General features: G+C 41.6%; 1 protein-coding gene across 1 annotated transcript in view; it reads right to left on the bottom strand.

Moving 5' to 3' along the window:
- The window catches only part of MSANTD1 (Myb/SANT DNA binding domain containing 1), a 66,904-nt gene extending 49,960 nt beyond the window's left edge, over window positions 1–16,944 (bottom strand). The window contains exon 1 of the mRNA XM_072620072.1: window positions 8,324–16,944. The gene's annotated coding sequence lies outside the window, so the exon portion shown is untranslated. The remainder of the gene's footprint in view (window positions 1–8,323) is intronic.

Below are 16,944 nucleotides of genomic sequence, written 5' to 3'. Positions count from 1 at the left end.
TAAACCAAGCAGTTAAAAAACAAAACCAAAAGTTTGAAAAAATAGAAGACAATGTGAAACATCTCACTGGAAAAACAACTGACCTAGAAAAGAGATCCAGGAGAAATAATTTAAAAATTATGGGACTACCTGAAAGCCATGATCAAAAAAAGAGCCTAGACATCATCTCCCATGAAATTATCAAGGAAAACTGTCCAGATATTCTAGAACCAGAGGGCAAAATAAATATTGAAAGAATCCACTGATCACCTTCTGAAAGAGACCCAAAAAGAGAAACTCCTAGGAGTATTGTGGCCAAATTTCAGAATTCCCAGGTCAAGGAGAAAATACTGCAAGCAGCTAGAAAGAAACAATTCAAGTACTGTGGAAATGCAATCAGGATAGCACAGGATCTGGCAGCTTCAACATTAAGGGATAGAAGGGCTGGGAACTGGATATTCCAGAAGTCAAAGGAAGTGGGATTAAAACCAAGAATCACCTACCCAGCAAAACTGAGTATAATACTTCAAGGGAATAAATTGTCATTCCATGATATAGAGGACTTTCAAGCATTCTTGATGAAAAGACCAGAGCTGAAAAGAAAATTTGACTTTCAAACACAAGAATCAAGAGAGGCATGAAAAGGTAAACAGGAAAGAGAAATCATAAAAGACCTTCTAAAACTGAACTGTTTACATTCCTACATGGAAAGAAAATATTATTGTAACTCGAGACTTTTCTCAGTATTTAGGTAGGTGGAGGGATTGTATACACACACACACACACACACACACACACACACATAGACAGAGAGTAAAGTGTTGAATCAGAAGAGATGATATCCACAAAAATAAATAAATAAAATAGAACTTAAGGGGTGAAGGAGGAAAATACTGGGAGGAGAAAGGAAGAAATGGAATGGTACAGGCTATAACTCAAAAAAGAGATAAGAAAAATCTTGTTCAATGGAGGAGAAAAGGAAGAAGGGGAGAGGGGAAAAGTGAAGCTACTCTCTCCACATATGGCTTAAGGAAGGAATAACATGCTCACTAAATTTGGTATGAAAATCTATCTTACACTACAGGAAAGTAGGGGAGCAGGCAACAAGTGGGGTGAGGGGAATGAGAGAAGGGTGGGAAAATGAGAGAAGAAAGTAACTAGAAATAAACACTTTTGGGAAGGGACAAGGTCAAATGAGGGAATAAAAAAACAAGGGGGATAGAGTAGGAGAGAGGGCAATATAGTTAGTATTACACAACATGATTATTATGGAAGTCTTTTGCAAAATGACACATATTGTTATTTAATCAGGAACTAGAACATGTATAGAAAGCCATATAAGCCACTTAAGACTTGCCTCAAAAGATGACCCTTAGCCAATGTGAAATTATAGTCATATCTGAAACCTGGTTATTGGAACTTGCTATTTTAAGATTCTATGGGACTATTAGCTGACTGTTTTTCTGAGTCCAACCCCAGGTATGGATAGCAAGAAAGGTGGTCTGAGCCTCCAATCCATGATGCCAGTAAGCCTGTGAGATGCTGGTATGAACTGCAAAAGGTGATCTCATGGGAAGGGTGAGAGAGCAACCGTTCAGCCTGGGCTGAGGTGGGATTCTCTTACACTCAATTTCCCCACTGACACCTGGCAGACCTTAAGCCTGACTGAATGCAAGTTGACAATATATTCCTGCCTGGAACTAATATGAAGTTGGGGAGATATTGGTTCCCTGCAATGTCCCTACTCTTAGTGGCAATTCCTATAGTCAAAAGGTTTGTGAGCTTAATACCAGATCTATTAAATTATAGATTGTTGGTAGGGGAACATCTGAGGTTAAGTTTAAAATTAAGCTATGAGGCTTAGGACTTTAGACTAACAACAATAAGTTAGGGTTCTTTAATTCTTAGCAATGGTGTGGAGACAATCAGGTCAAGGGCTTGTGAAGTTAGTTATTATTTGTGTCTCAGTTGGTTAATGTTAAAAAAAAAATTCACTTGTGGTCTATATTGTAAATGCTTTAAGAGAAGTATCACCTGGATTGGAATTGTTGCAATTGTTTTATGTGATATGAACTGTGTTAAAAATGGAAATAAAATAAAATTCCTCCCCATCTAAAAAAAAAAACTTCAATGGCTCCTTAATGGCCTAACATTTAAAGCCCTCTACAATTCTCACTTACCTTTCTAGCTATTTTTTCATATACTTTTCATTCCTTTTTTCATATACTCTTCATTCCAGTTCAATTCACCTGCTGTTCCCTATATAATATATTCTGATTCCTCCATCACTGTCTTTACACCAATGGTTCCCAAAATATGGAATGCAATCCCCAAGGCAAGGATGAGCCCTGGGTACTCAGAGAGACTACTTTTTGGAGGAAAAGAGCATATGGAGCAGCAGGAGGAAGTCAAAGCTGGAAAGGTAGTGTGGGGCCAGACTTGGAAAGGGTTTAGTGCCAGGCTGAATAACAAAAGGAGTTAAAATGGTGAGATGAAAAGAACTTTGGCCTGGGAGGTAGGAATGCTGAGTTCTTGTCTAAGCTCTACTACTGCTTCATTGTGACCTGGGGGATGCCACTTTTTTTCACTAGGTCTCAGTTTCTTTATCTGGAAAACAATGCGATTGAACTAGATGATCTTTGAGAACCCTCCCAGACTTTCCGTATTCTATAATCCAAGACTGGGATCAGCAAACTACAACTGACGGCCAATTTGACAAAGTAAGTATCATCCTTCGCTTGCAGGATGTATATCAAGAAGCGGGGAGGAGGGACCTACTCAGCCCATGGGCCCAAGTTTGCTGGCCCCTGCTAATGTTTTTTCCAGCTCTGACATTCTATGACTATCATATGGGCAAGAGGAGTCACTGGAGATTCTGGGGTAAGAGAGGGAATAATGGATGAATTGAGAATTCTTACCCTTACCACAGTGTCAGAGCTGTTTGTTCTGGCCAAAGCATTCAGGATTTCTTAAGGACTGTGGTTCCACCCCATACTGTTTCCTATAGAGCAGCTCTCCTTTCCACTGAAGAAAAAATGCTTCCCCTACTCCAACTCCCCGCAGGGCATCACCAAACCCTTCACACACAGGGCTGACCCCTCTGGCAAGGACACACAAGAAAACTCAGAAAATCATATGTCTGTTAAATGAACTGAAATGACGCTGAAGAAGCTGGCTGCTGGCATCTTCCCTCCTCCCCAGGGGTTGAGCGACCTCCCTCAGCAAAGCTCCCCCATCGTGTGCCTCATGCCCTCAAGGTTCTGCTGAGCTAGGGCTCATCTGAAAAATTCATTCACATTAAGGTATCATATTGGTGTTGTACATACACACACACACACCAGTTCTGCATAGATGCTGTATCCCTAACAGGAAACACAAATAGCATATAAATTTTGGGGTCTTATTTCCTTTTCGGTCTAGATTTGTGATTTCACTGGTGTAAGAAACTCTAAGTGAGGAAATGAAGAAACTCCCTGTACCAATGCTCAATAGGAACTCACTCCACTCAACATGCAGTCTAAGAGTGTCATGGGGTAACTTTCAAAGTTACGTAACTTACCCAGGTCCATGGCCAACACCTGTAAATCTTATAATTGGACCAGTACCAGAACTGATGATAATAACAGCACTTAACACAGTACCTGGCACATAGTAGGCACTACATAAATGCTAGCTGATTGACAAGTGATTTATTGACTTCTGATCCTGCGGTTTGGGGGGGGGGGGGGCAGTGTAATGTTATTTTAGCAAGTGACAAAGCCTGTTTCCAAAGAAGTGACTCCCTAATGGTGGAATATCAGACACTGTGAGAGGCTATTTTAATTAAATTCAACATTTATTAAGTACCTACTATGCGCAGAACACTTTATTTGGGGACAAGGGAGTTTTCCTCACTGCCCTTCAAATCACAGCAGAAAGCAAATAGCCACTTGGTCAATATGTGTAGGAACTGTATGTAAGAAATATGATGTCTGTACTAGGAAGAATGTTGGATTTGGAGTTAGAAGAACTTAGCTTGAATCTAGGCTCTGCCACTTACTCATTATAGGACCTTGAGCAAGATGCTCGAACTCTCTGGGCCTCCATTTTCTATCTATAAAACGAAGGGTTTGTACTAGATTGCCTCTGAGGTCCCTTCCAGTTCTCAATCTTTGATTCTGTGAACTGAGGACAGTATCGGTTTCAAGGTTAAGTAGACTTGTAACAAAAGGAATTCTTCTTGTCAGTCAGACCCTCGTTTTCCATTTGGCCTTTGGAAAATATGACCAAAGGTATGAGTCTCTGTGAATATGAATGATGGTGGCTGGACTGGAAGGCAGGAAGCCTGGGTCCACTTTATCATGCAGATATAGGACACTCATTGCCTTTCCAGGCTCTATGTCTCAGTTGACTCATCTGTAAAATGATAGGGCTTGACATAGCCTCTGAGGACCCCTCCAGCTCACCTAGTTTGTGGGCAGGGATAGTCTTTTAAATGCATGCTCTTTTCCTTCCAGACTTGAACAGAATGAAGAGGCAGTAATTGGTAGAGCCATCACGTTAGCAAAGATGCACAAGAGATTGAAAACTTCTGTCTCTCCCATGAGTACCAGTGGATTATCAGTCTCTAGAACTACCCATGGCCCCTTCTGAATGGAATTAATTTCTGTACAATGGACAAATTCTACTGCTAGAGGGTATAGAGTCCCCTATACGGTGTGTGGGGAGGAAGGAAGAGCAACCATGGAGTCCCATCCTAACCACATCTCAGCCTCACCAGTCTGCAACAATGCTTGAAATTTAACTCGTGGGGACTTATTTTATAAAATTAAAATGCTAAGGGGAACAGACAAGGTCTTTATCAGTCAGTTGTTCTTAAGAATGGATGAATCTATTAGGGGGCCATGGCAGGAAGGGAAGAGAGAGAAAAGCATAAGGTATATACTTAAGAAGGGGTATGTGTGTATATATGAGTGTATGTGTGCATGGGTGCGTGCGTGGGGGCACAGGGTACGAAGCGGACCTCAGGCACTGTGAACCATGAGGATAAGGGGTAAATGGAAGCCCAGGCAGTTATGTCATGGAGAGAAAGCCAGGATATGTCAGAGGTGAGGGGTCAAGGGTAGGCAAGTGAGAAGAAAAATGGGGTCTTGGTCATATCCCAATTATTGATATGCTCCCTGTAGGGGCATGGGATGGGCATATTTTTAGGCAAAAGAGAATGTGGTCATCTCAGGATCTGTGCCACTCTAGCATGGTAAGAAGGGCTTTCCAGCCACAGAGAACCACTCAGACATTAATGAGAAGGCAGATGCCAAGATGATGGAGTGACCTCGAGAAGGCTCAGCTTTCAGAAATGCAAGGGATGGCCCATTGCTGCTGACAGCTCATGGGGCTGAGAGGGCGACCGGGCAGGAAGGGACCTGGGACCTGAGGAGCTTCTCCGATTCTGCTTAATAATATCTGAGACTGAGAGACACTGAAGACTGATGGAACACAGAGGCACAAGGGTTCAATGACAGGAGCAAGCCCTATCCCTCGGGGAGCAGTGAGAAGACCTACTGTGCACACTAGAGCCAGCACGGGTTAGGGCAGGTGACTTGAAGGGAAGGATGCAGGTCCGAGTCTTACTGTTGCCACCTGGACACCATTTCTGCTTTTGCTACCTGTGTAGCCTTTGGTGACCCATTTCTATCTAGGCCTGTTTTCTCCTCTGTAAAAGGAGGGTTGGATTAGACGAACTCTTATACCCTAGGTCCCAGCCCTAACATTTACTAGCACTGTGAACCTGAATGTTTCACTCTCTGAACCTCAGTTTCCTCATCTGTAAAATAGGGATAGTGTATTTTCTATCTGCCTCACAGTGTTAACCACACACACACTGCTACTATCACACCATAGGATGTAGCTACATTCTAGAGTATCTAGGGTGCCAAGGCAGAGGAAGTCAGAATCGCTCCCCTGGGTAATGGCATGTAACTGCAATTTCATGAACAGGATAGTGACACGGTCTGGATGGGTTTCTAGGAATGGCCATCTGGCACTATGGGGAGGATGCATTGGAGGATGAGGAACAAGAGCCCTAATGGCACAGACTAAGGCTTTTTTTCCTTCTTCATCTTTGTACTTCAAAGTACATCTGGCACAGTGCACTGTAAATAGTAGCTTCTTTACAAATATTTGACCAGTAAGACAGTTCATGGTGGTGAGGCTAGAGAAGAAAAGGAAGGGCATGCAGTGGAGGACTTTGTTTTCCATGCAGGATGTGGGTTCGAGATCTGAAATCTCTGAATTGATGCCACTCATTCATATCCAGAAGCTAGTAGCCTGTTTAGTGTCTATGACAACATGGGCAGTGCTCTGCACATAGTAGGTCTTCAGTAAACATTTACTGAATGGAACAGAATCACACTTTGCCATCCCTTGAGAGCCGCTAGCAGAAATGGCCTGCCGCTGGTAAGCCAAGTCAATGAGTGACTGAGCCCTCGGGGGGTGCCCAGTGCCTGAGCCAGCACTGTGGGCAGAGGGAGAAGGAAGGAGAATAGGTGGAATCTCCCTGAGGAGGTAAGACTCACACATAGGTAAGCAAGAAGCAAAGGGATGTGATGAATAAGGAACTGGACTTGGGGTCCTGAAGAACTAGATTCAGATCCCACCTCAGACACGGGCCTTACTGGGCCTTAGTTTCCTTATCTGTAAACTGAGAAGGTTGGACTCGATGAGCTCTAAGTCTCTGATCCTATCAATGTACAATCAGGATGGAAGCAAAGAGTACATTAATGGAGGGGGTGCAATGGTACTGATCATCTAAAACAACTTCTCAAGGGCTTCCCTGGATGTTTTTACACTGAGTGAAAGATGGGTATTTGATGTCCTTGAATTAACTACACTTAAATTAGAAAATGAAGTCCTATTGCAAAGAGTTGATTCCAGAGGAACTGGACACACTGGAGCTACAGGAGGAGACTTCTTAGGTATAAACTTAGGCATTTTGGTTGCCTGGCTGGACAAGCCATATGGGGGAGAAAACAATAAATGGCCCTGTGATTTTCTAGTCTATCTAATTACATTAAGCACAAGGCAAGATTGGTGGTGGTGGAAAAAATCTTGAATTGCCAGATAAAATTTTACAGGGAAGGAAATGGCAATTAACAGGAAGGAAAGTGACTAAATGGAAAAGATGTACCTTTATCAGGATTGTAGGAAAAGACTATGATTATTTAAACTCCTCATATCAAAAATATATAGGACAAAATGAAATGTTAGAGAAGACTTTGCATTTTTTTAGATCTATTTTAAAGGAATACTAGGTTAGGCCAGATGAACCTATGTCCTTTGGTCAGGGTTACCAAACTAGCATGCCGTAGATGTGGCTTGATCAATTTTTCCAAAGCATTTCCTAAAGTCTTTCATCATATTCTTCTGGACAAGAGAGAGTTATGGGGGCTAGATTATAAGTATGATTACATGGCTGTACAGTTAGATGAATGGCTGAACCCAGAGTGTCATCATTCATTAAAGCTTTGATTTTTACTTAAAAAGTGGTCTCTAGTGTAGTGTTCTCAGGGACACACCCATGGTCCCATGCTGCCTAACATTTTTACCCTTGACCTGCATAAAGCACAGAATGTTTATCAAGTTTGTAGAAGACACAAAAAACACCAGAAGGGACAGCTACCATGTTAGATTGTAGTCAGGGTGCAAAATGATCTCCGTAGCTTAGAGCAGTGAACCAAGTCTAAAAAGGAGAAATTAAAAGGGATAATTCAAGGTTGCACACTTGGGTTAAAAAAAAAAACCAACCACTTAACTAGTATAAGATGGGGGAAGAATGACTAGACATTATTTCTCTAAAAAACTCTTAGAATTGTAGCAGACTACAAATTTGCTATGAGTCAAGATTGTGATGAGACAACTGAAGAGGCAAAAGTGATTTTAGGCTGCATTCTAAGAGATAACAGCCCCTGCTCTGGTCTGCCATCATTTGGAATACTAGGTTCAGTTCTAGGCACCACAGTTGATGAAGGACATCCACAGTACGTTCAGTGTTCCCAGAATGGTGAAGATCCTCAAGTTCAGTTCATATGAGGATGGACTGAAAGAACTAGGTATAGTAAACCCCAAGAAGAATGAGGAGAGGGGCCAAGAAGAGAGGGTCATTATCACCATCTTTAGAAGGTTTCCAGGGTTATTATGCAGGAGAAGGCTTGGATTTGTTCTGCTTGGCCAAGGTTCAGAGTTTGGAACAAAGCGGGGATGTTGTAGGGAAGCAGACTTAGTCTTAATGGAGTTGAAGGGTTTGGCTTGGGACACAGGCCTTCTCCTAGAAGTCTTCTAGTTGTCCCTAGTGGAGATCAGAACTCACCTGTCAAGGAAGTTGCAGAGGGCTTCTTTTCCAGTTACAGGTAGGACGAGATGATAAGGCCCTTTCCAACTCAGAGAATCTTTAGAACAATGGAACTGGAGTCATAAGATGTGGGGTCAAACACTCGCCATTTTACTCACTACCTGTGTGAATTTGGGCAAGTCATTTTTACTTTTAGAACCTCATGATTCTTCCACAAAATAAAGAGTTTAACTAGATTGTCTCTAAGGTTCACAGCATCTTTTAAATCGTATAAAACAAAATGCAAACAATTAAAAGCATTAAGAATAAAAGCCGAGTGATGAGTTACAAATAGTCCTATATAGATGTCTGAAGAGAATTCCATGTGGTCAGGGAAGTCTTCTGTAATTAGGCCATAGTCATTTATTATATACATACCACAGGCCAGGTGCAGCAAGTATAAGATGGAAAGGAAACAGTCCCTGCCCTCAAGGAGCCTCCATACCGTCAATTATATGGAAATATATAATTAATAAATAAACGGAGGGGAAGCGAGCGGGATGGGAGGTATCAAGAAAGGCCCATGCAAGAGGGGGGGAGCTGTGAGGAAAACTATCTGTTCTAAAATGTAGAAATGAAGAGGGAAGGGCATTCCAGATCTAGGGGACAGCCTGTGTAAAGGCAAAGAGGTCAGAGATGGAAGGTCACGTTCAAGACTCAGCTCAAATCACACCTTCTATAGGAGGTTTTTCTTGGTCCTACCCCATTCCCACCTTCTGAGATTAATTTCCATTTGTATTGTATATACCTTGTATGTCTCCTTTAGTAGAATGTAGCCTTTTCAGGGTAAGGACCACATTTTTGACTTTCCTTATATCCCTGGTATTTAGCAAAGTGCTGTAAGATGATAAGGGGTTAGTAGCTGCTTGCTACTGAGGAACTGTGGGAAGAACCAGCTTGAATGAATTGTGTATGACGAGGGATATTGTACTTAGAAAGGTAGGTTGGGGCCAGGTTATAAATTCTGATCCTAACCATAACAGGAAGCCAATGAAGTTTACTAAGTTTACTAAGCATGGGAGTGACTCTTGTGCTTTAGGGAAAAAAACTATATGGACACTGGGGTATCTAGGCAGCTCAGTAGATAACAGTGTTGGGCCTGGAGTCAAGAAGACCTGAGTTCAAATCTAGCCTCAGACACTTACTAGCTGTGTGACCCTAGGCAAGTTGCTTAACCTTGATTCACCTCAATCTACTGGAGAAGAAAATGGAAAACCACTCCAATATCCTTGCCAAGAAAACCCGATGGACAGTATTACTGTGCTATGGTCTACAGGGTCACAAAGAATCAGACACAACTGAATGACTGAACAGTGGACAATGAATTGGAATGGGAGAGAGAGAGCTATTGTTATAATAGTCTACATGAGAGGTGATGAGGACCGAAATTAGGGTGGAAGTCATGGATTGGGGAAAGATGATATAAAGGTAGAATAGACAAGTTTAGTAACTGATAGGCAAGACAAGAGAATGAGGAGTCAAGGATGATTCTGAGGGTGCAAACCTGGGAAGGATGGTGGTACCCTTGACAGAGAGAAGGGTTTGGGGGGTAATCAGAAAATAGGTTGTTTTGGACATGTTGAGTTTGAGATGCGTAAGGGACATTCAGGTCAAGATGTCCAACAGGTCACTGAAAAGGAAACCAGTTGTGTTAGATTCAGGTGGATTAAGAGAAGGAAACTGGAGGGAGGTCACCAAGCTCCCCTTCCTCAGACAATCAATTGCAATGGGTCTGGGGCTCTTTAACCAGAAACTCGCATTAGCTCTCCTCCCAGTAGCATGCACAGGGAGGGCCACCTTACCTTGGCACAGCTGCATGACCAAGGCTGCTGCCAACACTAACCAACTGGAAGACAGAAGTCTCTGGGCTCAAGCATCCAGCGGGACCTGATTGGAAGAAGAATAGCCAATCACACAGCAGGGTACACCCCTCTTCAATACCACAAGCTCTCAGAACAAGGCAGAGGAAAAAGCGATGGGCTGAGTGTCTGGCACATTATCTTGATGCTACTGCTAATCACAAGAGCTAGGCACATCGCCTGTCTAAGTGATTGAGTTTTCCCATCTGAAAAACAGAGATAATGATATTATCTGCCTTGCCTCCGTAGGAGCACAAGCAGGTTATACTTACAGAGCCTGATTTGGGGATTTCAAAAAAGTCTCACCCACTGTCTTGCCTAGGTACAAAATGCTAAGTTCCTTCCTTAGTAACTGATACCATCATTTGGTAGGCTGACAAATGACTAAACCTTAAACTTCTTAGCTTGGCATTTAAGACTTTCCACAAACTCTGGTGCTGCTGACTTGGTTGTCTTAATTCATATCACTTTCCAAATTCAAATCAGAGTATTTCCTGCTCCTCATATATACCTGGGGCGGGGGGAGTGGGGGGAGGAGAGGAGAGGAAGGAGACGCTTACTTGCATCTGACCTCTCTGGTGTCCTCTGTGTTAAAATTCTGCCCAGCCTTTAAAACCCTCCTTCAAATGCCACCTCCTGTAGAAAGCCTTCCCCAATTACTTCCATGCTAGAATGACCTTTCCCCTCTTTTATGTATTCAGTATGTATTACAGCTAATCAGTTTTGTTTCTTAACTCCCTCTGTACTGTAAGCTTCCTGCTAGTGTTTTCTTTTTTCTCCCCCCACAAAAGAGCACAATACTTTGCAATTAAATGTAGTAGTGACTTCATAAGTGTTGAATTGGTTATTCAGTTATGTAGTGCTTTTAATCCAGAACAACCTTGTAACTGCCCGATGAAGTAGATAGTAATCTTTGTTTTATATGAAAAGAAACAGAATCTGAGAGGTTAAGGGACTTGCCCAGATCACACAGCTAGTGTCTCAGATGAAATTTTTATCTAGTTCTCCTGGATCCACTCCCAGTATTCCTTAAGGAGGCAGCATAGTAAAACCTTTCACTAGGAACGAAAACATTCTGGTTAACTGAAATTTCTGGTCAACTGGGACTAACATTTTAAGTATCTGAGAATCCCTAATGGGTCCTATCTAGTGACCACGGTGTAAACTTGCAGTGTTGAATGAGGGTCCTATAGGGCTTTGGGGTCACTTAGATGCCTGTGTATTTTCCCTGTCAGTGTCTACTGTTCAGATGGAGAAAGAAGTGAGGTTCTGGGACCATGGACTTAAAACCTAGACGGAACAATCAGAGCTGCTGTTTATGCAGTACTAGTAGTTACAAAGCACTTTCTGTAGATTAATATCTTCTGTTTATGTGGTACTTACAAAGCACTTTACATATATTAACAGAGGCTGTTTATGTAGCACTTGTAGCTACAAAGCATTTGGTCCTCACAAAGAGCCAGCAACACTAGTAGGGCAGAGTAATTCTCTTAAATGCACAGATACCCTCCTAAGGCTTAATTACTAAATCATAGGTAGCTGTCTATACAGCTTAAGAAATCACAGGTCCTGAGATAAGGAAAATGTGAAAGAGCTTATTTAAATTTTAGTAATGCCTTTAACAAAGTCAAGCTCTTCTCATGTGAAAAAAACTGAAGATATGGAAATAGTACATTTAAGTGGATTTAGAACAGTTGAATGACCAGATTCAAAGAGTGGACATTACTGGTTCAATACCAACTTGGAAGGCAATTTGCAATGGAGAGTTCCAGCGATTTGTGCTTGACCCTTTAATCTTCTGGATAGAAATGCTTTATCAGAATTGAAATTGAAAGAAATTAGTGATGGCAAATAATAAAAGCTAACATTTATACAGTTCTTTTAAGTTTTCCAAAGCACTTTACACACATGTAATTTAACCACACTGGATAACAGAATTCAAAAGTATTTTGATGGGTTAGAATACTGGCTCAAATCTAATAAAATGTGACAAATATAAAGTTCTACCCTTTGGTTTAAAAAAAAAAATCAACTTCACAAGTACAAGACAGAAAAGGCATAGCTAAATAGCCATTTCTCTGAAAAAGATCTCCAGCCATTAGTAGGCTACAAGTTCAAGACATTTGAACTAGCAGCATGGTATGATAGTGATAGTCGCTGAAGGTAATGCAATCTTAGGCTACCGTAAGAGTGGGTGCCATATTTTTCCCCTACTTATCTGATGCTCCTTCTCAGTCTCTTGATAAACTATCATTGACCCCTTGCTTCCTAAGTGTGGGCATCTTCCAACTCTCTGCAATGGGCTTTCTTCCATTGTTTGTTCTCTGGGTAATTTCATCATCACTCATGGGTTCAATTACCTCTACGCAGATGACTCCTAATTCTATTTATCTTGTACCTGGAAATCCAGTCCTGCATTGATGACTGCATGCTGGATATCTCTAACTGAATATCTTAGGAGTATCTCAAACTTAACACGTCCAAAATAGAAGTTATATTTTCCCCCAATGCCTATTTCTTCTAACCTCACCCATTTCTGTTAATACCACTGCCATCTCTACAATCAGCTAGGCTGGGTTCACAATCATTCCGGACTCCTTCCACTCTTTCCTCTCTATATCCATTCAGTTGCCAAGGTTTGCTGACATTACCTCCACATCTCTTAATATCTATTCCCTTCTCCCCAATTCACACAGCCTCTACACTAGTCCAGTCTCTCCTTGCCTTTCAAGTGAACCATTCTAATGGCTTCCTGACTGCTCTCTCTGCTTCTAGTTCTCCCTTTTACAAATCCACTCTACATTGCCAAACTGCGGTTCCTAAAACAAAGATTTAACCATGTTACTCTTCTATTCTAAAATCTTCTGGGGCTCCCTATTGCCTACAGGAAAAAACACAAGCCCCCTAGGCCTGGCACTTAAAAGTCCATTCCTGTCAACCTGGCTTGCTAGCTGTTTCCCATAACCGATAGCCTCCACCGTCTCTGTGCCTTTAGTATGTGTGATCTCCCATACCTGGCATGCACTCCCTCCTCACCTCTGTCTGCCTCATGGAATCTCTAGTTTCCTTCCAGGCATACTTTGTACCATCTCCTTCATGAGGCCTTCCCTGATGTCACACTATTAGATTTCTCTTTTGCTTGAAATGACTTTATACTTATTTGTGCACATATTGTATTTACTTGTCCCCCCCCACAAAAGATTCTTGACTGCTGGGTCTGTTGCAGTCTTGTCTTTGTATCCTTTACCCAGGGCCTTTCACAGAGCAGGTACTTAGTAAGTGTTGGACAGAGTGAATGCTTTTGGCTGCATAGAATCCTACTTTTGGAACTGGAAGGAATCTTAAGAATAGTCTCAATCAACTTCATTTTTAGATGATGTAAAAGCTTGAACGGTTAAGTGACTTACCTAAGGTCCCAATCATAAATCAGACCTTAATAGTGATACAACATGGCATAATGGAATCTCAAGACCTACTTCCCTATGTTTAACTAGCTATGTAAATCCCTTAATTCTTGCTTGGAGCAGGGCACCTGAATAAACCAAGGCTATGGGTTTAATACGGAGATGACTTTGAAGAAAGACAAATGAAAATCAGTTTCTTGACCAACAACCAGTGAAACTCAAGTCCACTGTCAGAAAAAATACCTCAAAGGATATATCCTACTGAACTTTTGTTCAACAATATGAAGTACTGTACTCTACGTTATTATCAGAATACTCCCCCATCAATTACTACAGTGGCATGGTGGGAATCAGATGGCCAAAGCAGAAAGACACCTTAGAAAAAGTGTGACGTTGTGGTTCACTGGTCGTGACTGCTGGGCATAAGACCTTCTTTTGTCAAGAAGCTACCATAGATGGAAGGTGGTGATGAAGTTACTCCCACACCACATAAGAAGAAACTGAGGCAGACTGTCTATTCTCATAGGCTGTTCATTGAAAAGTCCTCCTGACTTCAGATGCCAGAACCTTCTTTCCTCAAGCAAAATCAAATCCTTTAAACTTGAAAATACACCTGTAATTTGGGGGCAGGGCTGGAGTTTGGGCCTGCAGGGCTGTTTCATCACCTGTCATGCAGTGATTCTTACCTAGACAAAGAATCTGGAGGTAGAGGGGTCCTGAGATTGTCTTGTTCTTGTTCAAACACCGTATTTGCCCAAGGAAGGGACTGGGACTTGAGAGGGGAAATGACATAAAACTCATTTCCTCAGGATTGTCTCCAACCTGAATTGAGTAGATTCCACCTAGGTGAACATGCACACCAGTCTCAGGCTCCCTTTTCCCCTATGCAAGTCAGTTTTTCTTTCCATCCAGCTTCATGAAGAGGTACAACGGGGGCAAGGAAGTCTGGTGGCTCTTCAGTGACACCACTCATCTCATGCTGGCACCCAAGGGTGGCTCCAGCATTTGTTCCTGTTTGAGTGCAAGTACAAGTACAAGGTTCCCAGTCCTTTCAGACCCCCCTTGGCCTTCTTCCCATATGCACAACATGGGCCAAATATGGCAAAAAAAAAAAAAAAAAAGTGCCAAAATGACGAGCTCTCCATATAATTAAATTAAGATGTCACTTAACCATAAGAGCTTTTGCAACTTGTGTCTGTTGGGCAGTAAGACCACCCACAGTTTAATTTTCAATTAACCTAATGAAAAGCATAACAGCCAATAAATTAGCCTTGGAACAGTCTTCAGCCTCCCTTACTGTAAAAACTATGCTATCTTTACCTGCAAATATATCCTCTGCGCCTCTTCTTGTTGTTGAAATGGAGATTGTTTAGGTTCTATTTTGGCAAATCATTCCAATCAAAATGACTTCCTAAGAGGTACCCATAAAGTGTATTACCCAAATTCACTTCTACAGACATACTGAGGAAACTTTCAGAAAAAACTGCTGAGAAGCTAGGGTCTGCATTGGTTTGAAATAACCAGAGCAAGCCTCTTACAGCAACAATTTAAATTTTATTCTCTTTCACTTAAATGTGCAGTATTTTCAGCAGTTTTCAAAATGTGAACAACTAAATTAAATATTTTCTCTATGCAGTGGGCACAGCTCCATGTATGTCAGGGCTCCAGGCCTCACCTATCATAGCCCTATTAGTTTGAAGGATGGTGATGACGCAGGACGTGGAAGGTTAGACAACAACAGAGCTTCTGCCTCTTGGGCTGTTTGTTTGGTGTGGCAGTGTGTAAGCAAAAGCTGATGGAAACAGAAAGAGGCCCATCCGTACAATCAGCAGATGAAGGGGTAAAACACCTCCAGAGACTGGCTTCCAACATGACAGAGTCCTCTCAGAGCAATGCTATTGGTCAATTCTATCCTTTTCAAGGAGGCGGGTGGGGAAGGGCATTCTAATTCCTGGGTCTAGTTCCTCTCGCTAAAACTCACCTAGCCATCAACACAGCCAAGTTTCCTTCTAGGGTAGGTACAACTTGGGAGCAATAGAGCCTGATTTAAGGGCATTTTAAAAAGTTATGTCTTTGTAGGACCTACCCTCTCCAAGTCACCTACTGGTAGTAGGTGGAATTCCTGCCTCAGTCTAACCTCTTCCACTCATCAATCTTTGTTCTGATTCACCAGCTGGAAGGTGTAAACATTTCCCTTTCCCACCTTAACCACATCAACATCCCAAATTCAAAATGGCAGCCAAAATAATGGCCTTATCCTATTCTACCCCTTGGCCTAAAACAGTCCTTTGTCATCTCCCACCCCCTGCACTTGTCCTATTACACAACGTAAAGCTAGTGCCTCCCAGAGTACATTCTGGCTGACTCAAATAGTCAATGATATTTTTTTTTCAGGCATATTGCATAGTAGGGCTTCCAAAACTAAAGGCATTTTATTTGTAAAGGGGGTGTGGGAGTGTGGGGGAAGGGAGAGAGTGTCAAAACAGAAAAGATCTGAAACATGTAGATGATTATGAACTAAAAGATATTGCTATGTTTATAATTCATCACACCTGAGCACATCTCTCAGTTCAGGAAATGTATCACATGTAAAATATTTTTTACCAGGGTCATGTTGACTTGTAATATGATATGAAAGAAGGGTTTCCTTAATAGAAAACATTCTGAAGGCTATGAGATGACTAATTAAATCACTGCCTGTTTGTGAGGTGGACTTTGAGTTCCATCATGGTGCTGTATTCCCCATAGACAATGATGCAAAGGCTTTCATGTTAATCCTATTCTCTATACAGAATGGATTTGCCAACATAAAGGAGAAAGGGGTGGGGAGAAAGGGAGAATGTATTTGCAATTAGTTGGAGAAAGCTGTTCAGTCCTAGCAATAACAAACATCACAAATAAGCCAGGTCACGCTGGAAAGGAAAGGATGTTCCTTGATAACAGGTACATTTAATTTACTTCTGTACTATTCTACCTAGCTCCCAATATACTATACTTCTCAATATTTTCCATAGGAAAAAAGTAAGGAATTAATATTGTGAGATAAATGATTTTAATTAAAACTTATTTTGACTGAATATCTGCTTTAAATATCTGGAACTTAATAAAATCAAGTGTATTTTTCCTTCCAGAGATTTGATTTGTCAGGCTGTTTTCCCCCCCAAATAGACTTTTAATATAAAATTAAGTCTCTCTTTTCTGCTCAATTATATACAACCAAGTTTACACACAGCTGATAAGAGGAGTTTCTGCTTCATAGCTCTAAGATGAACAAGTGTGCATGCTGGTTGGATTCATCTTTCTATGTGTGTGTTTAGGTGTTCTCAAAAAGTCAGTT

Source organism: Notamacropus eugenii, chromosome 6 (genome assembly GCF_028372415.1).
Source record: "Notamacropus eugenii isolate mMacEug1 chromosome 6, mMacEug1.pri_v2, whole genome shotgun sequence".
Lineage (NCBI taxonomy): Eukaryota > Metazoa > Chordata > Mammalia > Diprotodontia > Macropodidae > Notamacropus > Notamacropus eugenii.
This window is presented reverse-complemented; position numbering and strand designations above follow the sequence as displayed.